This window comes from Lutra lutra, chromosome 7 (genome assembly GCF_902655055.1).
Source record: "Lutra lutra chromosome 7, mLutLut1.2, whole genome shotgun sequence".
Lineage (NCBI taxonomy): Eukaryota > Metazoa > Chordata > Mammalia > Carnivora > Mustelidae > Lutra > Lutra lutra.
This window is the reverse complement of record NC_062284.1, coordinates 29593838-29620709: the sequence shown is the minus strand read 5'-3', so window position 1 is coordinate 29620709 and position 26872 is coordinate 29593838. Positions and strand designations below refer to the sequence as shown.

Here is a 26872-nt window from a genome sequence, read left to right as displayed (position 1 = left end):
TGCCCCTTCTCCCAGAAGTGGCTCCTCCTTTCTTTTGACTTATTTCAGTTTCTTTCCAGTGCTCTAACTTGGGCAGGGCACACGGTGGGGTGAATTCCAAGGTGGGGAAGGGGTATGTTGGAGGAGCAGCTCATAAGGCTCTGCAGCCAGAAGGCCCATCTACCCAGGGGTCCTCCAGTTGGGTGTGCCCCAGCCCCGCTCCCACCGTCCCCCCCGCCTCCCCTGCCGGCTTGCCCGGTTGTTGTAGAACCCTAACAGGTGTGGTGAGACCCAGGCCTCTTCCTTCCGCCACCCACGACACTGGCCTCTGCCGCGTCTGCGTGTCAGCTCCCTGGGGCACCTGCTGTGTCCTCCTGTGGATGTCCCACCTTCCTCTTAGCCCCTTCCCCAGCAGGCAAGATTCTGATCATCTCTCATCACTACCAGCTGGTTAGCAGAAAAACGTAGGTCAGTAAAAGTTAATTGAGCAAAAGTGTGTGCCAGGCCCTGGGGATTCTGTGAGACTGGACTCCAAGAGGCCCCGCCAGCAGGGAAGGGAAGGGGACAGTCATCTGGGGCACCTGCTGGGCACTGGGTGCTGCTTTCCCTGCCTGAGCCCCTGAGAGGTGGGTCCTGCCCAGGCTTACTGATGAGAATAGGGTCCAGGGAAGTAGGGAGCCTGCTTGCAAGTGCTTGGCATGGATGGGCTGGCCTTGGGGACTCCACTGGGGCCGAGAGTGCAGGAGCCGCTCCTGTGCCAACCCCGGTGATCCCTTCAGTGGCAGCAGGAGCTGGAGGCCGTTAGGCAGTTTTGGCCTCTTCCAGACATCTGGCTGGGCCCTTGGGAGCCTGCACTCTGGGGTGACTCTTAGTAACCCTTGAGCACAGGGCAGCCTGAGGCCACTGCACGGGCTACCTGCTAGGGTGGTCGTGGGGCCTGCTCTTCCCTCCTGGGTTCCCTGATCTCCCCTCTCTATAGCCACCTCAGGGGGCCCAGATCTCCCACTCTGACCCCTCTTTCTTTCTGGCCTGGCCTGCGTGTCCTGTTGTCTCTCAGGTGGGCCCAAAGGCCCTGCTGCTCTCTATGCCCCACCTGCCCTTTCCAGCCTCCTGCCCGCAGAGGAGATTGGTGCTTTCCACCATGAACCTGCCTCCTCTCACTTCATACTTTCTCTCTGGCTTCCCACCCCATCTTGGAAGAAGGGGTGCTCCCACTGCAGACCAGGCTCATTCCTGTCCCGGCCCCCGAGCCAGCTCCCAGTGTCAGGCCTTCCCTTTCCACAGCTCCTCTTCAGGTTTTGCTCCCAAGTTCTGGAGTCCATGAGTGCCCCGGGCCGGTGGCCATCCCCGGGCAGCCCCTCCGTCTCTTGGGCTATGACCCCAGCTCTCACCACTGGAGACTGGCTACAGCCATGTATGCACACCCATGCCGTGTGACCCTGGAACTTCCTGGGCAGCACTCATGGGTCTGTTCCCATTCTGTAGAGTCAGAACAAGGCCTGGAACATAGCAGGCGCTCAATGAATTTTTGTTGAATTAGTGAACGAAGTAACTCATCCCTGGCTTTTCCAGCTCACCTGAGTGTTGTGTGATCAAAGCAGCTCTGGGATTTAGAAAGGTTTGCAACGTTTGACAGTGTGGTTTGGACAGGAGCACCTCTCAGGCTCGGTGGGACACTGCTGCTGTCTTACTGCCGTGTTAGAACCGCGGCCCTCACTCGGCAAGTCCCTCCTGCCCCCTCCCCTCCTTTCAAGCCCTTGGCCTGCCTTGAGGCCCACCTTCTCTCCCCTGCATTGCCACGGTCCTAACTTTTCACTGCTTCCTACCTTCTCCTGTGTCCTCATTGCCACGGTCCTAACTTTTCACTGCTTCCTACCTTCTCCTGTGTCCTCCATCCTCGACCTGGGGGCAGGTGCAGTGATATTTCTGGAGCACAGATTGGGGCCTGTCAAGCCCTGCTTAAAATCCTTCAAGCTGCTCATGGTTCTTGGGATAAGAGCTAACACCATGTCTCTGCACACAAGGCCCTCCCCAGGGGAGAGGAGCTGTCTCCCTCTGCACCCATCGTTCGTGCCCCTGGGCATTGGCACAGGCCATCCCTCTGCCTGCAGAAACCTTCACCATTGCTTTCAAACCCAGTTCCTTTTCCCTCAAGGCCCATCTCTAAGACCTTTCCCCTGGAAGCCTGGCTGGAACCCCAGCCCTGGATTGGGGCCCCCCTACCCTGTTTCCCCAGCAACTTGGGCTTTCACTCTTACACAGTCCCTGAGTCATTGTCTCTTATCTCCCTGTGGGCTCCCCCTACACACTTGTCCCATTAGGACTGAACTGCCTGATGTAGGAATCTTGAGAATTTTTGTACCTTCAGTTCACAGAAAGCACTAGAGAGCATTTGCTGAATCAATCAATGAATGAATCAAGGAATAAGTTGCCGTCACCTGCTGTGGGGACTCTGGGCTGGACCTCTGGGTCTATAGTGGGACGTGGGAGTGCACGGCGGCCTCTAACTGCCCTCAGGGCGGCCTTCCTTTCTGATGTCCCACTGGGATGTAGTCACTGGTTCTGGAATCGCCCTCAGAACGGCCTTCCTGGCCTAGCCATGTGCCCCACAACAGCATTGGCTGTATCTGCAGTGAGGGGTCCCACGCTGTCCCGGGGTTTCCAGCAGACTGAGAGTGGCAGGGGAATGCTGAGGAGCCAGGGTCTGCACCATCTCCCACCCAACTCACAGTCCTCCTGCCCTGTTCCCCACCTAGCGCGAGCCATTTGACCCTTATCCCCTCCCAGGTCAGCCCTGCCCCTCTTGATCCCTAGGAGCCCTCTGGGCCTGAGCCTGCAGCACCGCAGCCCTGTGCAGGGAACCCAGTACCAAGGTCCACCTTGGTGCTGCTCTGACCCAGCTCCAGCCCTGCCTTGGGCCCTGACGGTCCTGCGGACAATCTCCCCACTGCTTTGCTCTCATGGACTCGGTTCCTGGGATTTCTGGCTTGCTGGCTCTGCGGCCCTGGTGCTGACTGCCTTCCCCTGAGTGTCACCTTCCAGGGGCCCCAGCCCCTGTCTCTGAGCCTGCCAAATCTGGGCAGAGGTCTAGGTGCCCTGTCCGAAAAGGAGGCCATGCTGCCCTGGTCCGAGAATCCCTCGGGCTGGATTGTCCACAGGCACATAACTGCTTGACACTGGGGGGGAGCCCAGAAGGTGGGTTTCTGTGTTTCTGGCTGGAGGACATATCCATGAGCAGAGTTCTTGAGGGAGTGTCTCCTGGAGGAGGTGCTGGTGCCCAGTGGGGAGTGAGGATGAGGAGGAGGCGAGTTGGAGGGGGAGGTCCTCACCAGTGGGCAGAACAGCGTGAGTGAAATTGTCCTGGGTGCCCACTCTGCTGGGCTCTGGGCCAGTTTCAAGTCCTGCCCTGGTACAGCCTTCAGGTGGCTCTTATTAGCTCCATCTAAAAGATGGGGAAATGGAGGTTCAGAGAGGCTCAGGGACTGCCCCTGGGTCACCTGCTGTCACCAAGGCATTGTCAGTCCTCTACCCCAGGTCTGGCATCTTTTCAGGCTCCTAAGCGGAGGGAGTGAGGCAGAGTCTGAGGAAGAGGGGGAGGGAGGCTAGCACCCGCCAGGAGCGTCAAACAGCTGCTGACTGTGACTTTCCGGGGAGGGGGTGTGGGTGGGGGGCGGCTTTCTGAGTTGGTCCTGTTCTTCCCTCCCTCCCCCCTCCTGTGGGAGAACCCTCACGACAACGAGAGGTTCCCACCACGCCCCCTCCCCGGAGAGGCCGGCAGTTTGCCTTTTCAGAGGATAATTCCCCATTATACAGAGATATTTAGCCTAATAGAAGCCGACAGATCATTCAGGGCAGTAATGTACTCCGGCTTCAAGCGCTTAGTTTTCTCAGCCTGAACTCTCAGATTAAAGGCTCCTAGCCTGCGCCCGCCCCACAACGATGCCTGTGACCTTGACTGCAGTGATGGGGTAGGTTTCTCCCTCCCTCTTTCCCTCCTCCTTTTTTGCGGGCTTCCTCCTCCCTCCCTTTCTCTCTCTTGAAAAAAAAAAAAAAGGTATTTTCCTTCTTAAATATTCAGTCGAGAGGCTGTTGCTTAAACCCTGCGCACTCTGGGGACAGGCAGACTGTGCTGGGCCGCTGGCAGGGCGCGGGGACACCTGGCTCGGCCATATGGGGCCTGAGGGTGCGCTGTGCCCAGTGGGCATTCTGGACGCTAGGGCCTCTAGCTGGGCGTGGGCTGGTGGAAGCTGGGCAGATGGCCTTGCCTGGGGCTAGGAGTGGTTCCCCTACTCCCTCTGCCCGCCCCTCTCCCCAACCCCACCTCCAGGGTGGTCCCCAGGGGCCTGGCCCTGGACCCTCCATGAATGGGAGATGCCTAAGGCAGCAGGTTTCATCTACTGCTCAGACCTGGATATCTGGGAGGGACCCAGGGAACACTTGGGGCTGGATTTGAGGGGCAGATGGCAGCAGAGTGGCACTTGGTGGCTTTCATTGATCACGAGGGTGGCTTCTGGAGCTGTCTCGTTCTGGCCCCTGCAGGACCCACCTGTCAGTTCATCCGTCCAGTTGCCCTGTGTTTCCTTTGTCCTGCTCTCTTACTCCTGTCCTCTGCTCACCAGGCTGCCGGTCAGAGCCGTGGGAGACTTCCCTGCCGGCCACTGGGGGCACATGAAAGTGCCAGGGTTTGGATTCAGCTGGTCCTGGGTTCAAACCCTGACTCTGGGACTTAAAAGCTGTTTCTTCTGTTCCATTTAATATTTTGAATTTGGCCAGGCTCCTTAACCCCTCTGAGCTTTCATTCCCTTTTACCTGGAAAGTGAAAGGATCCTGAGGGCTCAGGGCGTGCTGTGGTGAGGACTGGTGCCAGGTGTGGCTGCCCCATGAGTCCCCTCCTCTGGATGCGCCTACCTCCCCTACCCAAACACCTCTCCCTCTCTCTCGGCCCCTCTTGGCTAGGAAGAGGGAAGGTGGTCAGGAGGGGTACCTGGCAGGGTGGGCTCTGGTTCCCCTATTCACAAGCCTCCTTTGTAGGTGTGAGAAGAATGAGGCCAATGTGGAGGGACCCTTCTCCTCGAGTTCATTGCCTGGACAAAGCCTGGGGTCTGGACGCATGTCTGGTTTGAAGGACCCCACGTACGGGGCTGGGGATGGATTTACTAGGGGAAGAGGCAGGGAGAATGGAGGAGCAGGGCCTGGGTGGCCTGGGAGGAAAAGCCTTCTGGGCTGGGATTCCCTCCCATGTTCTAGGGGGATGAGCAAAAAGAACTTCTAACCATCAGGAATGAGGAGTCTTGGCAGCTATATGAAATCCCAGGTGGTGGAGAGGTTTCTGCTCCTTCTGGGGCAAGGGTGGTGGGATGACCACTGGGGGTGCAGGAGGGGAAGACCCCCCCCCAGGTGTTGGGCTGTAGAAGGAATCTGGGGGCTGATGTGCTATGGGAACTTGGGCTGATCCCATTTCCTGATCTGGACCTCAGTTGCCTCATCCTGTAAATGGGGTTAATCATCCTGCCCTGGGATGGGTAGAAGATCCAGTTAGAGAATATATGGGAATGTGCAGTGATCTATAATGTAGTACTAATAATTATTATTATGGTCATTACCTTCCTTTCCCTTTAGTGACACCCACTTTGATACACACAATCTAGCCCTGATTCACATGCTGATAGAATTAAAGAAACACATGGCCGAAAGCAACTTCCCCATTTAGTGGAAAATCCCCATCATGGTTCCCAGACTTCTGCTTGCATGCTCCCAGGGACAGGGAACTCACTACTCCTCATGATGGACAGAAATCTGTTTTCCTAGAAACTTTTTCTTTCACTGGGCTTAGCTCTGCTCTCTGGGCACATAAATGCTAGGTATCTTTTTCAGGGACCTAACATCCTGACCACGCCTTTTGAGACTTTCCCTGGGAACATGGGTTCCAGGCCCACCTCTTCCTGTCAAGGGCAGATTTCACATTATCAAAGACCTTCTAGACAGGTACATAGATGCCTGGGCATGGCTTTCTGGAAGTGGCTGCATTGTCTCCAAAGCTGAAGCAACAGGCTTACCCAGCCTCTACATCTCCTGGCCACCAGGAACACAGAGTCCATGACCAGAGTCCATGGCCACTCTATGTAGTGATTCCTGGAGTTACTCATGGAGCTTACCCAGGTTCTGGTAACTCTGTCTTCTATACTGTGACCCATTCCTAGGGTTCATTGAAGGCTTTGAACAGGGGACCCTGCCTCTCTAGTTGACCCCTCTCAGGCTGGACCTACCTTTAAGGTTCCATCCTAGTCTCTGCCAAAAGTGTGTTCTGGCATGGCCAAGGACCAGCCCCTGCCCGTGCAAGGAGCCAATGTGAGTTGCTCTCCCACGTTCTTGGACATGGTCATTTAGCTAACCACTGAGTGAGCTGGCCCATAGCTTTCTACCTCCTGTGTAAGGATGTCATGAGGGCCTTGACCCTGTCTGTCATGTCATCCTTTTGAACAACCAAGAGGGGAAATGAGTATCCTGCAGGGTTCTTTGGTAAGTGAACTCAAACTTGCCATTGCCTTTCCTGTGTTCTTTGCAGCACTTCTAGAATTTATATTAGAATGGATGGGGGGCTTACCAGTCTAAACCCCAGTTGGCTTTTTTGGCCCCCTTTTAAAACAAAAGGGAAGGATGCTAATATTTATAAATGTCAGTGCTTGACCTGTCTCATCCCACAGACCCTTCATCCCAGCCTCGTGTGGGAGGTGGTGGGGAAGACGAGGGGGCCAAGCCTGGGTGTGTGGGAGAACTTACCCAGGTCCCACAGCTGGCAGGGGGTGGAGCAAGGGCTCCGGGCCAGCCCCACACCTTCTCACGTCCCTGCCCCTCCCGTCTCTTTGGGCAATCTTCTCAGCCTGAGGGTGGAACTCAGTCTTGCTCCTTCCCACATGCCACACGCAGGACAGGATTGGACTTCCGATGCCTCAAGGGCATGTGAGCCTTGGCGGCGTGGGGGGTGGGACTGGCTCATCTGCGGTGTCATTTTCTAATCGTGTAAATTGTATGGGGGGTGTTGGTAAAAGGAGGACGGGTGTGTGGTGGGAGCTAGGAGTCATCCTTGGTTCCTTTCCTTACCTCCACTCCCTCGTATCCTGCGCCCCTGCCCACTGCGGAGGAGCTGGCCCTGCTCCCGCATGCATCCCCAGTCCAGCTTGTCTTCCCTCATCTGGCCCCGGCTGCAATCAGCATGTGGTTGGCAGCTGAGACAGTCAGCTCACCGGCCCCTTGCTCCCGTGCCCTCTCCTTTAAAACCAGCCTCCACGCAGCAGCCCCAGGGAACTTTTCACAATGAAGAAGACCTCACAGCCCTTCCCTGGTGACTTTCATCACAGGAGAGGCGACGCCCAAGGCCTTGGCCTTGGCCCCCCCCCCAGGCCCTGCCCTCCCTCTGAGGCTTCATTTCTCACAGTTGTCCCCACCTCTGCCCACCTCCTGCCAGGCCTTATCCTGCTGCTCCTCAGAAACCCCGGGTGCCCCCCTCTGCTCTCTTCCTCCTGCCCAAGGCAAGACTGATTCCTTATCCTCTAGGTATGAATTCAGGTGTGGCGTCTACACAGAGGCCTTCCTTGACTCATCAGCTGGAGGAAGCCCTAGCCCCACCCCAGGACCTTGCTCTCATGTTACCTGGCTTGATTTTCTTAATTGTACTTGTTGCTCCTTGCAATCACCTTCCTTGTTTATTCGCTTATCATCTGTGCCCCCCTTCCCCACGAGAGCACCAGGCTTGTCTGTTTTGTACCCCCACTGAATCCTCACGCCCTAGAATATACCTAGCATACAGCAAGTGCTCAATAAATGTGTGGTGCAAAAATGAAAAACAACACAGAAACAGGGAAAGGAGAAAAAGCAGATTATCCGATTGTGGATACAGTAGCAGTTAATGGTATAACGATTGTGTGTGTGTGTGTGAGCGTGTGTGGGTAAGTTGGGAATCGTCTGTTCCTTTAACAAGAAGGCTGGGCCTGAACCTGAAGCTCGACGTGCGTGAACATATTGGTCACGTGCGTGTACGCACGCATGCGCGCGCACATGGGTGTGTGTACACCTGTGTATCCCTGTTGGGTAGCCTTGTGACCTCTGCTGAGGTCTTTCAGCCCTCAGGCCTCAGTTGCTCCCCCTGTGGAATGGGGCTGCCTGGGACAGGAGGCAGAGGCCTCTCAAGGTCAGCCCTGGCTGGCGGCGGGACCCCACAGGCAGTGTGCCTGCTGGCCTGCCGTGCTGTGTGGAGGGGGCCGGGAGGTGTTTATTGAAGTCCACCTCCACACAGAGCTGCTGCCTGCTGACCTCAGAGGTGAGGCTCTCGCCCAGGCAGGGGGGAGCAGTCCGGGCGACAGGAAGTGGGCAGAAAAGCCCGGAGACATGAGCTCTGCTGCTGGGAGATGGATTATGTTCACAGTGGAGGTCTCTTGGAGGCATCAGGAGCTTGACCTTGGTATGTTTTCCTTTTGTGTGTGTGTGTGTGCTTGTTTTTTAAAGACATTTTGAGACATTCCTTTTATTCTTTGAACTTTTTTCTTTCAATTGCCACAAGAAGAATTTTTATGAAATTTAAAAGGGAAAATACACACACACCTGTATTTTCACCCACCTCAGGCAACAATTGTTCCCTCTCTGCCTCCTTGCCCTTTTCCTGTGAAGACAATGCTGGAAACTTGCCTAACGTGTGGGGAGTACAAGGGGCCCTTGACCTTAGCTAACTGGTTTCTCTCCATATCTTGGTTTCCTTGTCCAAAAAAAAAAAAAAATCAGGGCATCATAATTGCTCCTTCTTACACTTCTTGTGCAGATTACACAGGTCAATATCTAGAAAGTGCTGTGGAAGATGCTGGGCACTCGGTATGTAAATAAATAGAAAGGAAGGGGGCACCCATGATGCCGCCATCATGGCTCAGAAAGGCTGCTGGGGAAGTCCGGCCTGAGGGCCTCCACTGCCGCCTGACCCCCTCCCTCACCCATCCTCTCTGCTTTCTTGCTCAGTGTCGTTAGAGCTCCATGACACTACCAGTCCTCGTGTTTATCCCTTGTAACGGCTGTATAATATTCCGTCGAACAGAGGTGTCACGTGTCATTTATGTCGTGGGATGTTTAGGCGGTTTCTAGTACTTTCCTGTTATAAGTAACCCTTCTGTGAATACCTGTGTGCCCGGAGCCCTTCCCTCTGATGGATGATTTCCCTAGGCAACTTCAGGGACATTGATTGAGGCTGCTGTGTGGGGAAGATGGAAGGATGGGCCAGCGGCAGGGCTGGGAGAGGTGGGTCCCTTCCAAGGGGGCCCGACAGCCCACTCCGGGAGTGGCAGCAATCCACTCCATGCGACAGTCCTGAGCGTGGTGGGAAAGGCAGGGCATCTAGGGTGATAGGGATGAGCACTGGGGGAGGACACGAGGCCACCGGGGGGCGGGCTGTGGCACCAGGAGCTGGAGGAACGAGGCTCTGCTTTGGCCTTTGTGTCTCTGTCACTCACTCACACACTCTGTCTCTATGACTTTGAGCATCTATTACCTTGTTCTCTCTGTGGACCTCAGTGTTCCTGGTGTGCTGTGGCCAGGGGCTGGGCAAGGCTTGGTCCAGAGCTGCACTGTCCCCTCTGTTTACCACTAGCCACCTGTGGCTATTTTGATTTAAATAAAAAGTAATTAAATAAAAATTTGAAATCTGTTTCTTAGTCACACTGTCCACCTTGCAGAATCCAGTCATGACTAGTGGCTGTCACACTGGGCAGCTCAGCTACCCTTTGTGCAGAAAGCTCTTGGACTGTGCTGGTTTAGAGACATTTCCAGAAATGCGATCAGTCCTAACCTGCTCTGGTTCGGGATTTCTGTCATCATGCCTTCTTATGGAACCAAGAAGAAGGCTGGCAGCCCTGAGCTCACAGGACTCATCCAGGGCCTAACAAGGCTTCGTGACTCTGCACAGGCCAGGACCTCTGGTAGCATCTAGAGTCTGAAATATCCATGCCTGTTTCTCTCCCCAGAGGTCCCAGCATGACCTCTGAGAGAAGCTGGGCAAGAGTGTGGGCCCTGAGAGGGGTGGCCCCAACCAGGGACAGTACCCAAGGGAGGCTGGCATGAAGACAGAGTGGGGGAGGGGTCTCCTGATTCCTCAGGCAGGATGGCAGCTGGGGGTTGTTGGAGCTGTTCTCTGCCCCCACCTGAAACATCGCTGGTTCCCTCAGGGAAAGCATTGTCCTCTCTAGGATTCTTTTAGAAGTCTGGACTAGAGAGCAGAGGAGAGGGCCGCCTCGCTCATCTTGCCATGTTCTGGCTGCCTCCGGCCCTAAGCCAGCTCTGGGTACCGCCAGGAGAGGAGCCGGGAGAAGTGATACCGCAGCACGAGGGCGAAGCTGCTTCTCTCCCCACCAACAGGCACATTTGGGCTGGCGGCCCAGGGATTCCGGCCACACCTGCCCCCGACCTCTCCCTTCTTGTTAGAGGGAACCCCTCTTGCAGTGGCTTTTCTGCAGTCTGGAGGTATCACAGGGGAGGGAGAGGTATGGGGCCGGGGTGCAGAGTGCAGTGAATAGGGGAAATAAGAGCAAGGTATGAGGAAATGAAGAGGAACTTGGCTGGTTTTGGTCTCACCTTTGCCACAGGGTAGCTGCCTTCTGCCCTACCCGCATGTCCACGAGCCCCTCTGTCCCCCTATAAACCCTACTGCTCACTCTTGTTTCTCCTGTTTTTCAGGGATCCCATGGCCATGTCCTCGCTGCCTTGAGTCTGTGAGGCCATACAGCCTCCCACCTGCGTCTACAGGGCTCTGTCCCAGTGCAGCCCCTGGACCTGCTCCCAAGCCCACCCCTCAGCCCAGCCTGGGGACTCTGCAAGCTTTAGGACTCAGAGGGGCACAGTAGCAGTCACGGTAGGTGGCATCCCCTCTCTGCTCACTCCCTGGCTCCTGGGGATAGTCAGCTAAGACTTATTGGTCTCTGGAATGGGAAGGATACCTTTCTGAACACTGTGTCTGTCAGAATTCCCTTGGTTGCATGTAGCCAAAAACAGGTTTTAATAAAATAAAATTATCAGCTCATGTCACTGCAGGGTCTAGAGATAGGTTGGGCTTCAGGCAGGGTTTGATCCAGTGGTTCGAACAATGTGACCAGGACCTGTTTCCTGTCTGTATTTCTCTGCTTCTTTTCCTGGGTGATGGCTCCACTCCTAGGAGCATTTCACCTGATATGGTCACAAGATGTCTGCCAACACTTTCTGGGGCAACATGCTTCCAGGTTTAATTCTGGGGTCAGGGTTGGAGACAACTTCTTCTTTCTTGATAGAAGAAATAAAAAACCTGGGGTTGATCTCTTGCACCCTATTGGATCCTTGTTTGGATCGTCCTGGCACTTTAAGTCTGCAGGTCCTGGAAACATGAAGGGGCGGGATCAGGGTCTGTCTTTCCCCAACCATCTGACCAGGAATGAGGGGAGGGTATTTCCCAAAGGAAGCTTGGGGTCTAGCTGGTGTAAGGAGTCACCCACTGAGGGAGGCAAGTGACAAATGATCAGTGGAGTCTGTGCAGCTTGGACAGCTTGTATCCCAGATGTGCTGTGTGTCCTTGGGCAAATTACTATGCCTCTCTGAGCCTCAGTTTCCTTATCTGATGATGAACCCTGTCAGGGATACCATGAAAGTTACTTGAAATGATGTATGGGAAGCACAGGCATCCAGCAGGTACTCTGTAAACCCTCAGTCTCTTCCCTTTCCATTTCCCTCCTGGGGAATTTGGAACATCCTGTTTTCTTCAAACGGGGAAGGAGCTGCAGAGCGAGTGTTGTCAGTCAAGATCCCTAGAAGCAAAGTCTGACAAGGATTTGTAAACATGAGACTTATTGAGGGGGGCTCTTGGGAGAAGGGAGGAAGAGAAAAAATTGGAGCAGGAATGAGAGCCCAGGAATGAATGAGGTCATGGTCTCAGGGAAAGTCTAGCCTTGGGTTGGTCCAGGGGGGCCCTGGGGTAGAGTTGACACTGTAGGATTGCCGCCCAGATGAGGAGGCCAGGCTTTTGAACCCCTGCACCAGTCAGTCACTGACTGTGGGCCATGCCTGTAGTGGCTCCTTGTTGGCAGAGCGCAGTGCTCTGGAGACGGGGCTGCCATGAGCTGAAGCAGCCCACACTCCCAGCGGCTGTGGAGGGCCTCTGGGCTGGCACCGTCTCGTACAGGAAGGTAGGACCCAAGTCCCCAACCTGGCACATCCTGGAGGCCCCTGGCCTGCTGCCTTCTCTGCCTTTGGCTCCTTCTGCCCCACCAACAGGACCAGTCCCTTCCACCCTGGGGAGCTGGGCTGCCTGGCTTGGGGTCTGGTGATGGGGCAGACCTTCATTCCCTCCTTTCGAGAAGCTTTTTCCACGCCAGGCCTTCCTGTCCTCCCTCTGCCCCTTGTGTCTTCTCCTCTAATTGTTCTTTGTTTTTCCTTTCAACCTCAGCCATGTGGTTCCCCCACCTGCTATGCCCTTTCTTGCTCTCTACTCCATCCTCTCTTTAGGGCCTCTGTAGGTCCCTCCCTCTCTGGGAAGCCTCTACTCACTGCTCCAGCCAATGTTTCTCTCCTTCAGTCCTTCCTCCAGCTCCATCCTTTCTCCAGACGGAAAGGCCAAGGGCCAGTGTACACTTCCTTCTTCATGAGTACCCTGTGGGTTCCAGCAGCCGTGCCAAAGTGTGTTGCTCTCTTTACCCTGGCTGCTAGGAAGCTCATGGCTGGTTTGTGGCCCATGTCTCCTAAATGTTCAGGATTCTGGCATAGAGTTGTTCAGGGGCCTTCCCTCTGGCTTCTTCTCTCTCATTTTTCCCTTCTTCTGACTTCTTTTCTTATTTTTCGGCTTGTGCTGTTCTCAGCAGCCTCTAATTCTTTTAGAAGGTGGTGGGGTATAAATTATAACAGCCAAGAGTGGCCTTGGTAGAAGCCTTCAGGTGAGTGCTAGGCTTTCCCCTTCCTAAGGGCAGCTGGGGTGGGAGGGACTCCTCCAGGTCCCAGGCTCAGCCTGTTCCCCGGGAGACACCCAAGCTTGACCACGGCAGCCCTGGTACAGTGCCACCCTGCCGTCCGTGTGTCGGGAGGGACATTGTTCTGTTTCCCTCCCCTCTCCATCTCCCCCTTTTCATCTTATCAGAAGCTAATGAAAGAGGCTGGGAAACCCAATCCTCTGGTAATTAAATTTACTTAACGGGTATTCAAGTGGAGTAATGAGAAGTTTAATGCAGTGATTAGATTTTTCTTTAATTAATTAAAATGAGAACCATGTGTCTTGCCAGCAAACCAACTTGACCCTCTGCTTGGGAGCAGCAGACAGAGATGGTGGGGGGCTTGGCTGCAGGGGGTGGGTGCAGCCCCCCCCATTCTTGGAAGTAAGCCCAGCTCTGCTGCCCACCCAGGGCAGCCTCTGCTTTTGCTATCACTTCTGAGTTCTGTGGGTGCCCAGCCTGGGCTGGGCCTGAGTCACCCAGGGCTGAGTGATGCAACAGTCCCCGCACTCAGAGCTGAACACTGACCCAGAACGGAGGTTTCAGAGGACGTTTGGCAAAAGTGGCTTAAAGCAAAGAGCGTGAAGGAGGGATCTCAGGCGCTGGGAGTGGCAGGGGCATTTCGGGGATCACATCTCGTTGCATGGTCCAGTGGACACCTTTCCCTGCGTGTTTAGCCAGACCGTGGTTTACCTCTGTTGGCTCTCTCTGGGCTAATGGAGTGGGGCCGTGGGGTGGATAATTGAGAAATCTGAGATAACCCGAAAACCGCTTCTCCTTGACCTGGGAATGCATCCGTGCCAGAAGGATGCCCATCCTTGCTGGGCTTCTGAAGGCCAGTTAGGAAGGCAAGGAAGTACTTCTTGCCTGGGGCCACTTCTGCTGGGGTCAGTTGGGGGCTAGGGTAAAGGGAATATGGGAATCCCAGCATAGCTGTGTGGGGTGGAGTGTAGGACAAGCTGTGCCAGGGTAGGGGGTGGGCATAATGAGGACCCAGAAGACAGGGCCCCGCACCCGAAGGGCAGAACCTGTGGTTTTCAAGCAGTGGGTAAAGCTGGGGAGAATCCTGTGCCTTTCATGGTGGGGAGGCAGAGAAAACTTCCCCACACTGAGCCTTGATCTGGACAGACTGGACCTTGATCCCAGTCCTAGATGGAGCCCTGATCCCAGTCCCACACAGCCCAGCATTGTCATGGGTATGTAAACAGATTAACTCACCCGGTGCTGGGGTGGGAAGGGTGAAAGGCCCAGTTTGTCCGTCCTCGCTGCCAGCTCGTCAGTCCTCGCTGCCAGCTCTCTTGCCTGTGGGCAGGATTCCTGCGCCAGGCCCCACCCTAGTCTCTGGAATGGCCAAGATGAGTCAGATGTGGTCCCTGCCCACAAGGCTGGTGGGGGAGGTGATGAGCAAACAGGCACTGCGCAATCTGAGCTGAGGTGGGGGAGGCCCAGAGGGCTGGGGGACACTGATAATGCTACCTTATAGGGACAGTATTTTTATCCATTTCATCCAAGAGGAAACAGGTGTGCAGGGACGGAATGCAAGTTGATCAGCCCGCACTAGCTTGGTGGGTGGGGCGAGCTCCCAGGGCCTGCAGGCCTCCAGGCCTGCACACCACTGTTCCTGTGCACCTGCCTGGGAATGAACTTCCCCTAGAGGGGCTGGTAACACTGGCTGCTGGGGCGTGGGTAGTCAGGGAGGCCAAGGGTCCCAGCTAGTTAGGGGACAAGTCCCAGGAAGGAGGCTCTCCTTCATTCTTCGCCCCTGCTCCTCCCTTCTGATTCCACTAGATTCCTCCAGATTCCTCCTCTTCCCCATTTCCTTCTTCTCTCCTTTCTGAGAAACCAGGCCTAGAGAAGCTACCCAGCCACTACCCACCATTTACAGGGGGAACTTGAGGCAGGGACCTGCCAAGGTTGTGGGGCTCTGCCTCTCATCTGTCTTCAAGGTTAGAGGGTCTGAAATCACATCGTCTCCAGTGTAAACACAGGATGGCACTTGGAACTCTTGGTGACGGTGTACACACCCAAGTTCACACTACACAGGAGATAGCCCCAGGGAGTCAGCCCTCTGTCCTCAGGCCTGAGCTCCCCCTCCCTAAACCACAGTCTCACTGAATCCAGGAGTACTTTACCAGGGAGGGAACCAAGCAAGGTCAGGAACTAGGCCTACTCACACTTCTAGCCCAACAAGCTCAAAACCTAGGCCAAGCCACTCTTCCAGATTACCCGCTCCTTGCCTCTGGGCAGCTCCGCCTCTCTCCCTCTTTCTCTCTAAGCCTTCCCTCCTCCCACCAGGCCTCCCTCCCCATCCACTGCCACATCCCTCCTCCCTCCTTGCTGTGTCCTCCAGCCAGAACCAGTGACTCTTCCCCAGCCCTCCCCACGCTTTCCCCCCCCCAGGCCCTTTTCAAGCTGTTCCAGCCCCCTGGAGCTCCTCTCCCCACTCCATCTGCCCAAACCCCTTCCTCTTTCCAGGCTGGGCCCAAATGCCACTTCCTTCATGGAGATACCCTGTCTGCTGTCACTGCCATCAGAAGTCACCCACCACCCTCCGCTACACCACCCTGCAGCTCTCTCGCGGCATCCTCCCCCCAAGGCTCCTGGCTTCCTGTGTCTGACTTGACAGCTGTGTGGAAGGCAGGGCCCTCGCTTCCCAGGCCAGATACCCCCAGGCCTGGCACAGAGTAGGTGCACAGGAGGTAGGTGGGGGGACTTGCCTTGTGAGTGGCGCACCTCTACAAACTCCACTCTTTCCTCAGCTGTCCGGGCCTGCTAGTCCCACATGGCCCTGCTCCCGGGCCCTGAGGAAACCAGCCCCATGGCTGGCCAGATGCTTCCTAGAGCCCTGGCTGGGGAGGATGGGGGGGATGGCCGGTGGCCCCAGCAGACTTCCCGGGGCCCAGGCTGTGGTGGGCAGAACAAGGCACGTCCCAAGCTGGTGGGAGACACTCTTCATGTCTCTCTCCCCAGCTCTACTCACTGGCTCTGCTGATGACTGGAATTGCTTCATGCCTTAGTTTCCTCATCTGTTCAATGAGGTGATGACAAACCCACCTGGGGTTGCTCTGAGGATCTGAGCAGGTCAACACAGGGGAAAGCATACAGTAAAGACACAGATACACCGGTGTGGCTTCCCGACCACTGGTCATCACCATGGCCATGCGAGGGGGCATGAAGGCAGAGTGTTGAGGGGGAGTTTCCAGAGGGTAGTGACAACATGAGGCAGCAACTTGAAAGATGAGGCCCAGAGGCAGGGGAGGACATGCCAAGAAGAGGGAACCATATAGACGAGATCCAGAGGCTGTCTGGGGGACATGCAAGGGATCTGGCTCTGTCTAGACTTAAGAACAGGTCAAGGGGAGATCCCAGGCTGCTGGCACACAGGACTGTGTCCTGACTGACCTTGGGTGCAACACTGAGGACTTTACCCTACAGCCTGTGAGGGAACATGGAATGGGGTATTTTTTTCTTTTTTATTATTGCTCATTGCAAAAACATTGAAACAGTAGACATGTGTCCTGTTAAGTATGGAAGTTCCCTCTTTGCCCTTAAATCTTGTTCTTCTAAGATCTCCACTGTTGTTGGTCTGATGTGCCCTCCTTCCAGAACTTTTTTCTGTGCTTTGCAAATATATTGTTGTCTGTTATTTTTTTTTCAGATTTTTATCTTTAAGTAATCTCTATACCCAACATGGGACTTGAACTCACAACCCCAAGATCACCCCAAGGGTCAAACGCTCCCCAACTGAGCCAACCAGGTGCCCTGTATATTACTTTGTGAAAAAAAGAAGTAGAATCATCTTATGCACATTACTCTACAACTTCCCTTTTTCAACTTTCTGGTGTGCTTGGGCACCTGTCAGTGTCACGGGACACAGATTGATGGTGTCCCTTTTGATGGTTGCCTAATATTCCCTTGTTTGGCCGGGGTGTAATTTATGTAACTAGTCCTGGGTTGATGGAATACATAGACCATCTTCAGTCTTTCACTCTTGCAAATGATGCCCTCAGTGACCATCCTTGATATATATCTTGCTGACATGTGTAAGCATTTGTGTAGGATAGATTTACAGATGTGGAATTGCCCGGCTGAAGGGTACGTTTATTACATTTGGATAGGAAACTGCCACAGTGCTCTTCCAGAAGGTTTGGCCAGTTTATGCTCCTACCCTTGTAGCTGTGGCTGGCCATTTCCCTCACACCGTCCTCCACGCTGCACATTATCAAGCTTTTTAATTTCGTGCTCATCCAGGAAAGCGTCTTGCTGTGGTTTCAACACTCGCCTTCTCCACAGCGAGGCTGAGCATCTTCTCATGCGGTCGGGGACCATTTGTTTTTCCTCCTCTGTGAATTGACTGTTCATATCCTTTGCCCATTTTTCTTTCTTTTTTTTTTTTTTTTTTTTTTTTTTTTTTTCCTTTTTTTTCCTTTTTCTTATTGATATAAAGGAGCTTTTAGTATATTAGGAATTTTCAAACTTTTTGTCTGTTGTGTGTGTTGGAAATATTTCCCTAGTCTGCTGTTTGTCTTTTTAACTTGGTTTATGGTCTCTTTGGCCATATAGAAGCTTTAGATCTTTATTTAGTCAAATCTGTCAGACTTCTCCTCAGAGCTTCTGAGTTTCACATCCTGCTTGGCCAGGTTTCCTGGAAGGGTTTTAAGTGGAGGTCAGATTGGGGACTGGGAAAGGTCGCTCTGATTGCCACTGTGCAGAGGGTGGGTGGAGGGGGACAGCAAGCTAGGGAAGGAAGCAGCTGAGACCTTTGCACTGGGCGGGAGGTGGGACGGGTAGGGGAATATTAGAGAGAAGGTGAGTTTGGGAAATATTCGAGGATTGGCTGCCCATGGTGAGAGGATGTGAGGATGAGAGAGAGAGAGAGAAAGGACTTCGGAGTGATGCCTGGGTGTGAGGCTGGGGCGCTGTGTGGCTGGTGCCACCACCGCCCTGAGCTGGGGGCAGGACTTGGGGGGGAATGCATGCAGGGGCATGGCACAGATGAATACATGTATGCACACACGTACGTGCTTCAAGTTCTGGAGGCGGGCCATCTGTCTGTCCTGCGGCTGCGCGGAGCGGGCGGGGGTGTGGAGTATCTGTTCCCCGCCACGTACTGTACAGACGTGGCACCGCGCATGCGCACTCTGTACTCTTGACTGCCGTATGAAGCATGTCTTACAGACTAGGAACCGATTCAAAGAGGTTAAGTAACTTGCTCAGTGTGACACAACACTAAGTGACAGAAAGTCCCCACCCCCCACCACCCGGCACCTCAGATCTGACCCACCCAGACAGAATTCCCACGAACAGCATTGAGGAGCCTTTCATTCACTTCTCATCTGACCAACCCAGTTTCATCAAGGACTCTTAGGACAAGTGCGGTAACCAGACTGCCTGGGTTGCACATACAGCCCCATTACTTACGCCACTCTGTGCCTCACTTTCCCCATTCTGAAAATGTGGACAATCACAGTAACCTCCTCGCAGGGTTTTGGTGGAGATTAAATGTGTTAGCGCCTAGGAAGTGCTTAGCCCATGAGGGTCTCCTTGAATGCTCTCTGGGATGAGCCTGATGACGGTGATGGCAGGCGTTTACCTTCACCTGTGTCTGTGTGCCTCTCTTTCCCTCCTCCTTCCCCTGCATCTTCCTTCCACCTGTCACCTCACTCCTGTGCCAGCTCTTCCTCAGTTCTCTGAGGAACTTCTTCCTCAGAGAGAGAGAGCCTTTGAAGCTCTGTCCTCCATTTTCAGCCCCCAAGCCCTCGGCAGACAGTGAATTAAAGACCAATCAGTCAGCAAAAACCATTCAGGGAAGAACAATTCAATGTTGCACTCAGGGAGTCCTCCCCCAAGCAGTTCTAGTTAGGCATTTTCTGCAAGCCCATGCATTCATCCCAACATTATCCGGTCTCCGAGAACCAGACCATAACAGCCCAATCTAAAACTCCTTCCTCCCTGAATGGAGATGCTCAGGTGTATTTTTGGTGGGGGGTAGAGGGGTTCTGAGCAGACCTCAGCCCAGCCAGCTCTCCCCTCTAGCCATAGCCATCACCAGATCCCTGACCATGGATGAGTCATTCTCAGCATCATTGGCCAGGAACTTGCCCATAGGAAACAAAAGCAGAAAGCATAGCGGATTCTGGGCACAGTTTCTTCCCATGAGCCTATCCAATCAAATCCCTGGCTCTGAGGGTCTGTGCAAGGGGTTCAGACTGGGTTAAAACTTCAGGACTGCACCCAGTTAAAAATTTCTTGCCAAACTGGCCAAACTTAACCATTATGGATTTCTCATCATCAGAATAAACTCCCAGGTGAATATGGAGCAGTCACTGCCTGTTGCTTGTAGGATTTTGTTTTCAGTTGCATGGTTGTCAGGCACACCTGTTTATTTTGAACACAATAATGGCAGAACTTGCTTCAGTGCTTCTCAGGGGACAGTTACGCCAGATGACACAGAGACCCCCACCCCAAAACCTCCGAGAGAGGATTTTTTATGACTACTTTTGGGAAGCCTGGTCTCCGGGTTCCCAGGGTTCCACCGGGCCTGTCCTCAGGTTCCGCCAAGCCTGGCTTTGTCCCTGGGGTTTCTTCAACATCTCCCCCAACCTTCAACCCAAGCCCCCTTCTGCAGTACACCCCAGGACCTCTGCAGGGGGCAATGCCACGCTCTGATTTCCAGCTAACCTGGCCCAAGTTCAAAGCCAGACCAGCCTTTGGATGCACATACTGACACCAGCATCAACACTCATACATAAGAAATTTTTCAAGTTTGCCCTTACAGGGTAAGTCTTTCTTTCTTTTTCTTTCTTTCTTTCTTTCTTTTTTTTTTTTTTTAGATTTTATTTATTTATTTGACAGACAGAGATCACAGGTAGCCAGAGAGGCAGGCAGAGAGAGAGGAAGGGAAGCAGGCTCCCCACCGAGCAGAGAGCCCGAAGCAGGCCTTGATCCCAGGACCCTGGGATCACGACCTGAGCTGAAGGCAGAGGCTTTAACCCACTGAGTCACCCAGGTGCCCCAAGGGGAAGTCTTTCTAACAGTGGCAAGGAAGCTATATGGTACCCATTTTTTTTTTCCCCCGAGGAGGGGTTGGACAGGAGGCAGTATAATCCCCTACAGACAAATCTTACTTTTTGGAGAAAAGGAGGCATCACAGGGGGCATTTATGGACATCAAGGGCTGTCCCCTCGGGTTGCCTGCCAGAGCCCGCTGTTACCTTGAGGGGCTGCCTTTTCTCCCTGTTCCCTGTGTTGTCCCACAGGAGTGCACAACATTTAAGGTGATAATTGCCAAAGTGAAGTGCCAGTAAGTTCAAAATATAAATGCATATTTCAGCTGGCAGCTTGCTCTTGTTTGTGGCTCCAAGACCCTCTTGGCAATCCAGGACAGACAAGTAGGGGTCCCCAGGGCCTTTCTAAAGCCGATCCCAGACCTGAGCCAGGGGTGAATCTCTGAAGATGCCCCAGCCTTTGTTCTAAAGTCAGTTTCTTTTTTCTTTTTTAAAAGATTTTATTTATTTATTTGACAGGGAGAGACACAGAGAGAGAGGGAACACAAGCAGGGGGCGTGGGAAAGGGAGAAGCGGCTTCCTGCTGAGCAGGGAGGCCGATGCAGGGCTCAATCCCAGGACCCTGGGATCATGACCTGAGCCGAAGGCAGATGCTTAACAACTGAGCTACTCAAGCACCCCCAATGTCAATTTCAAGCCCTTAAACATAGGCCAAGGTCCCAATTCTCATGGAGATTCTACCACTTGCCTCTGCTCACACCTCCCTTCTCCAGGTGGGAATTGTCCTACTGATGAATCCTGCTACAGGGCCTGAAATTTCCCCCTTTTCCCTGTGGCTAGGGAAAACTTGAAATTGGGGATTGACATACTTCTGTCCCCCACTGAAATCCTTGTTATTTAGGGGCTCGCAAATGGAGCTTGGTTCTCTCAAATCAGAATGTCATCCAAACATGTTCTCAAACCAAATATGTCAAGGTCACGAGCCCCGGGTGGCCAGGGGGGATGCAGTAGGGTTGGCAGGGTTGTGCTGCACTAACAGGTTCTCTGGGAACTCTCGGTTATTTAGCACAACAGAGGTTCCCATATCCTTCCTTCCTTTCTTTACAGTCTGACCTCACATTACATGTCCAGTGTGGGAAGCAGGGAGGGTGGTGGACTCTGGTCTGTACAGTAGCACCGGGACCCAGACTGACAGAAGCTCCACCATCTTGCAGCTGCCCCATCTGGAACATGTGGTCTCTTTCAGTCACCGTGGCAAAGAGGAGGAAATGGTGGAGTCGCACTGTGCTCTTAAATGCCTTTGGCCCAGGAATGACACACGTCACTTCTGTTTACAACCCATTGGCCAGAACTTCTCATGTAGCCTCTGTTAACTGTAAGGAGGCTGAGGAAAGGGGACATGGTGCTGGGATGAGGAGGGCACATAGGAAATGCACCCAGATGTTCAGCGACCAGTAAACTCCTCTGTACGAGGGGTGTGGTGGGACCACTCTCAGAGCCAGGGTTTCAGAAGAGCCAAGGCCATAACTTGCTGTTCATCCTTTCCACCTGAGGTGGCTGAGGTGGGGGAAGCCCAGAGTGTCTAGGAGGGCCTGATGGGAAGAGCTTTGAGGAAGAGTCCCTGTGAGTGAACAGGCCCCTTGGCAGGCGCAGATCCAAGGCCTCCACCCACCTGGCTCTAGGTTTGACTCAGCCTTTCCTCCCTCCTTACCCCGTTGACTGCTTTTGATACCAACACCATCCCATCAAATGAATTGCTCAAGAGGAGAAGCAGGAATGAGAATGAGCGTGAGTTCAATTTGGAGGGAGAAAATCCAAGAGGAGACACCCAGAAGCTGCTGTGTCTTAGTCCATTTGGGCTGCTCGAACCAAACACCACAGTCTAGGGTGGCTTATAAACAACAAAAGTTCATTTCTCGCAGTTCTGGAGGGCTGGGAGCCTGAGATCAAGGTGCTAGCAGACTTGGTGTCTAGTGAGGGCTCACTTCCTGGTTCACAGACAGCCATCTTTCCATGTGTCCTCATATGGCACAGGGGACCAGGGAATCTCTCCGGGGTCCCTAATCCCATTCCTGAGATTCACGAGACCTTCATGACCTAATCCATTCCCCCAAAACCTCACCTCCAAATACCATTACACTGAGCTTCGGTTTCAACATTTGAATTTGGGGGTGGAGGGAACACCCACACTCAGTCTATGGCACATTGGCTATGAGCCCAAGCCCAAGAGCATACCCTTGCCATGAGAGAGAGTGGGAAGATACTGCTTTTCTTCCAGGCTTTCATGCCTTCAGCAAATGTGGCCGCTGTGGGCCATGGAGTGTACTGATTACAACTGTGGGGTCTGATTCCAGAACACCTGGGATTGAAACTTGACTTGGCCCCTCATCAGCAATGTGACCTTGGGCTAAGTACTTCCCTCTGCCTCAGTTTTCTCCTCTTAAAATGGAGATATTGAAAGTATTTATCTCTCGGTACTCTCTCAGTACTGTGAAGTACTCAGAACAGTGCTGGGCACGTGATAAGTGCTCTGTAAATGTTAACCCTCACCACTGCAGCCGCCACCACCACCATCACCATCACCACCATCACCCCTATCATTACTATCACCATCATCATCCCCATCATCACCATCATCACCATCACCACCACTATCATCACCACCACCATCACCATCATCACCACCATCACCATCATCATCACCATCATCACGATCATCGCTATCATCACCATCACCATCATTACTATCACCACTATCACCATCACCATCATTACTATCACCACTATCACCATCACCATCATCATCACCACCATCATTACCACCATCACCATCATCACCACGATCATTCCTATCATCACCATCATCATCATCCTCCAGTACCATATTCTATGCTAAGTGCTGGGCGAGTAGACATCAAGGTCCCTGTGCTCACATATGATAGGGGAAATGGAAAATAGGTAAATAATTAAATTAAGATGATAATTTCGAATAGAGATGGTAGGAAAACAATAAATCAGGTACATGAAAAATTAAATTTTTATTTTATTTTTTATTTTTTTTAAAGATTTTTATTTATTTATTTGTCATAGAGAGAGAAGCGAGAGTGAGCACAGGCAGACAGAGTGGCAGGCAGAGGCAGAGGGAGAAGCAGGCTCGCTGCCAAGCAAGGAGCCCGATGTGGGACTCGATCCCAGGACGCTGGGATCATGACCTGAGCCGAAGGCAGCTGCTTAACCAACTGAGCCACCCAGGCGTCCCAGTACATGAAAAATTAAAACCAGGGAGCCACCACTGCGTGTCTATTACACTGACGTCAACAAAATGGACAATGCCATGTCCAGGTGAGGATACAGAGCAAACTACAACTCTAGTGGGTTGCTGTAGGGAATGTAAAATGGTACAGCCACTTTAGAAAACAGTTTGGCAAAAAACAAACAAACAAAAACCCCAAAAAAACAGTTTGGCAGTTTCTTATACAGTTAAAAATATGTTTACCATATAACCCAGCAATCCTACTGCTAGGTATTTACCCAAGAGAAGTAACAACCTATGTTCATGTAAAAACCTGTATGTGAGTATTGATAGTGGCTTTATTCATAGTCACCACAAGCTGGAAAGAACCCAAATGTCCTTCAGCTAGTAAATGGATGAACAATTGAATACTGCTCAGCAATAAAAAAAGAATGAAACTGGGAATAACAAAGAAACAACGAAGGTAAATCTCAAATGCATTATATGCTAAATGAATAAAGCCAGATTCAAAAGGCTACATGGAGATGATTCTGTTTGTCTGACATTCTGGAAAAAGCAAAACTATAGAGACGGAAAATAGATCAGTGGTTGTTAGGGGCTGGGGTTGGCTGGGAGCTGGCAGCAAAGGGACACATGGAGATTTGTGATAGAATTGTTCTCTGTCTTGATTGTGGTAGTGGTTACACGGCTGCTGTGTGTGCAGCTGTCAAAACTCAGAACTGTGTGCTAGAAAGAGTAAATTTTACTCTAGGTAAATTATAGCTCAATTAACCTGCCTGGGAAAAAAGCTCTCCGTGAGATTGCTGAGACGGGGAAACCCGAATGACAGATCAGTCAATCAGGGTCCTGTGACATGCACGCGGAGGTCAGGGAGGGCTTTTCTGAGGAGGTGCCTTGAGCTGAACCTGGATCGGGAGAAGGAGCCAGGCCTGTGAGGATCAGGAGGAGGTGGGGGCCCCTGGAGAGAGGGAGCAGCAGGGTGGTGGTGTGGCTGGCACTAGGGAGGGAGGAGGCGGGGGGTTGCCACTGGGGGCCGTATATAGAGGGTGATGGAAACTCATGTGGGTCAGGCTGCCCAGGCAGAGAGATGAGGGGAGGACAGGAAACAGCAGCTTGTGACCCCATGTTGGAGGAGGACCAAGGATGGTGGGATGGAGGGGCACCCTGAAATCAAAGAGAGGGGTCAGGGAGCCCTCCTCTAGGGAGGAGGGATCAGCCATCCAGAGATTCGCAGGCTGGACCAGGGGACCAGCATGGATGGTGGGGGCGGTCCTTCTGGGAGCTTGCAGAGGGGGGGTGTTGTGGGGCCGTGGGAAGGCAGATGCTGGCCATCCTGGGTTGAGCAGCAGAAGCCCCTCTTAGCTGCACTAACCTTCCTGCTCTTCACTGCAGTGCATGCTGGGACTGCGACTGAGAGGCTGCTGCTCCCCGGGCCCCCAGACACTGATCTGTTTGCCTCCCGGCGCCGTCTGACCCAGGTAGGGGGAGAGCAAGGGACTCCCACTGTCTCATGCCTCTGTGTTGGGCGGGAGGGCTCTGGGAGCGAGAAGCAGGCTGGGCCTTGGTGAATGAGCCCCCAGCAGGGGCGATGGTATGGGACACATATGGGGTTCGAAGGCTCTAGCCACAGTAGTGCCTTCTGGGGGAATGGGGGCCACCAAGAGGCCCTAGGACATATAATTCTGCAAGCCCAGTTGTTCCCTGACACACTTGCTAGCTGTGGTCTGTTCAGCATCCTTTCCCTGTGCACACTCGCTAAGTACCTCAGCTCTGGTAGCTTCTGCATCTGTGGGGGTCCCTTTGCTGTCACTCTGGCTTCTCTCTGCCAGAACTGCTGCACCAGCCTTGTGTTTGTGCTTCCCTGAGTGACGGCTCTTACCCCAGAAGGCCCCAGCTCTCAGCAGGACTCCCTGGGGTGGGGGGCCAAGGTACTCCCCCAGGCCCCAGGAGCAGCCCAGCTCACTTTCAGTCCACTTGGCGTTTCTCTGCTGCCCCTGGGCACCCCAGCTGGAGGCTTTCAGCCCCAAAGGTGGGATGGGCTGTGGGCTAGGCTTGCCAGAAAAATGTACAGAATGTCCAGTTAAATTATAGCTTCAGACAGATAACAAATCATATTTTAGCATAAATATATCCCCAATACTGCAATGGCTGTACAATTTTTGCTAAATCTAACAATGCTAGTTTTCTGAAGCCCTTAGTCCCCCTCTTCTTCTGGTAAGTCCTCCTTGCTGGGCCCACTTTGATTCCCTTAGCTCAGCTGCCTCCAGTGCCTATGCCAGATGTCCTGGAGCCAGGCATGGGGGGGGAGCCTGCTCAGGTCACAATCAGGAGACCTGGGGGTTCCCCTGAAAGCCATTGAGAGTGATCTCAGGGTCCTTGCTGTCCCCCACATGGCTCTCTGATAGCAGAGTCCCAGCTGAGGAGGTCATGGGGTGGGGCTGTCCAGGCCTCTGTGCCTGTGAATAGAGCTGTGAGACAGGCCTGGAGCTGTGAGAAGAACCAACAATAGAAAATTGTTTCACGAGCTTGGAAGCCAGAGTGCTTGGGGTGTGGGGTGGAGGTGGAGGGCAACAGGGATAAGATAGGGCCAGACAGTGGAGGGCTTGGAATGCCCTCTCTCTGCATCTTGTAACACTGGGGACACGGGAAGTTTTCCCATGGCGAGTGGAGTCATTTTTCTGACCAGTAAGGTAATGTTCTCTGTGTGTCCTCTACCTATCTATCCAACAACCCCAAAGCATTTAAAGCTTTGAACTGTGAGCCTTTCCCACCATCTCTTCCTCCCCAGGACTAAACACTGCTAACTAGTTCAATATGTGTCCCTCCAGACTCTTTTTTCTGTGTACTTAGAAACATAGTTTAAAGACCTTATTTATTTATTTGACAGAGAGAGAGATCACAAGTAGGCAGAGAGGCAGGCAGAGAGAGAGAGAGGGAAGCAGGTTCCCTGCCGAGCAGAGAGCCTGATGCGGGACTCAATCCCAGGACCCTGAGATCATGACCTGAGCCGAAGGCAACAGCTTACCCCACTGAGCCACCCAGGCACCCAGAAACATAGTTTAAAAGCAAAAACAAGGGCTCATCCTAGTGACACTGCTCCGTCGTGAATTTTCACCTGATGACATACTGTATAGATCATGCCAGAGTTCTTCCCTATCCCTTTATGCCCATTGTTTGGGTGATCTTTAAAGTACGTCTTGGTGCTCAGTCCTGTCGGTGGCCATTCAGATTGTTGTGAGTGTGTGGCTGTGTACCAGTCTCCCTCAAGGGGCCTCCGCGTTGGTACCTCCGTGTGCCCTTGTGTTACGGGTCCTTCAGGAGTGTTTCTGAAAGTGGACCAGCAGGGCCAGAGGGCACACACCTTTCCAGGTGTGATCTGTTCGACCAGGTCAACCTCCAGAAGGTTGGGCCGACTTCCCACACACAAGAGGCCTCGTCCCCTCATCCTTGCCAGTTGTGGGCATTAGCAGTCACTTAAGTCTCTGCTCATCTGTTAGGTACAATGGCTTTTGTCATTTCTTTGATTACAAATGAGGTGGAGCATATCTCTGTCGGGTTTTGGCTGTTTTCATTCCTTTGTCTGCGAATTGCCCGTTGATGGCTTGTCCTCAGCTGGGTTTTCTATTCTTCCATCCATTCATTCTGCACGCATCT

The 26872-nt window shown here is 53.2% G+C and overlaps 1 protein-coding gene across 4 annotated transcripts in view; it reads left to right on the top strand.

The window, feature by feature from the left end:
• LINGO1 (leucine rich repeat and Ig domain containing 1) overlaps window positions 1-26872 on the top strand; it is a 191868-nt gene that overhangs the window by 106740 nt on the left and 58256 nt on the right. For all 4 annotated transcript variants that reach the window (XM_047738960.1, XM_047738961.1, XM_047738959.1 and 1 more), the window contains 2 exons: window positions 10690-10864; window positions 24611-24696. The gene's annotated coding sequence lies outside the window, so the exon portion shown is untranslated. The remainder of the gene's footprint in view (window positions 1-10689; window positions 10865-24610; window positions 24697-26872) is intronic.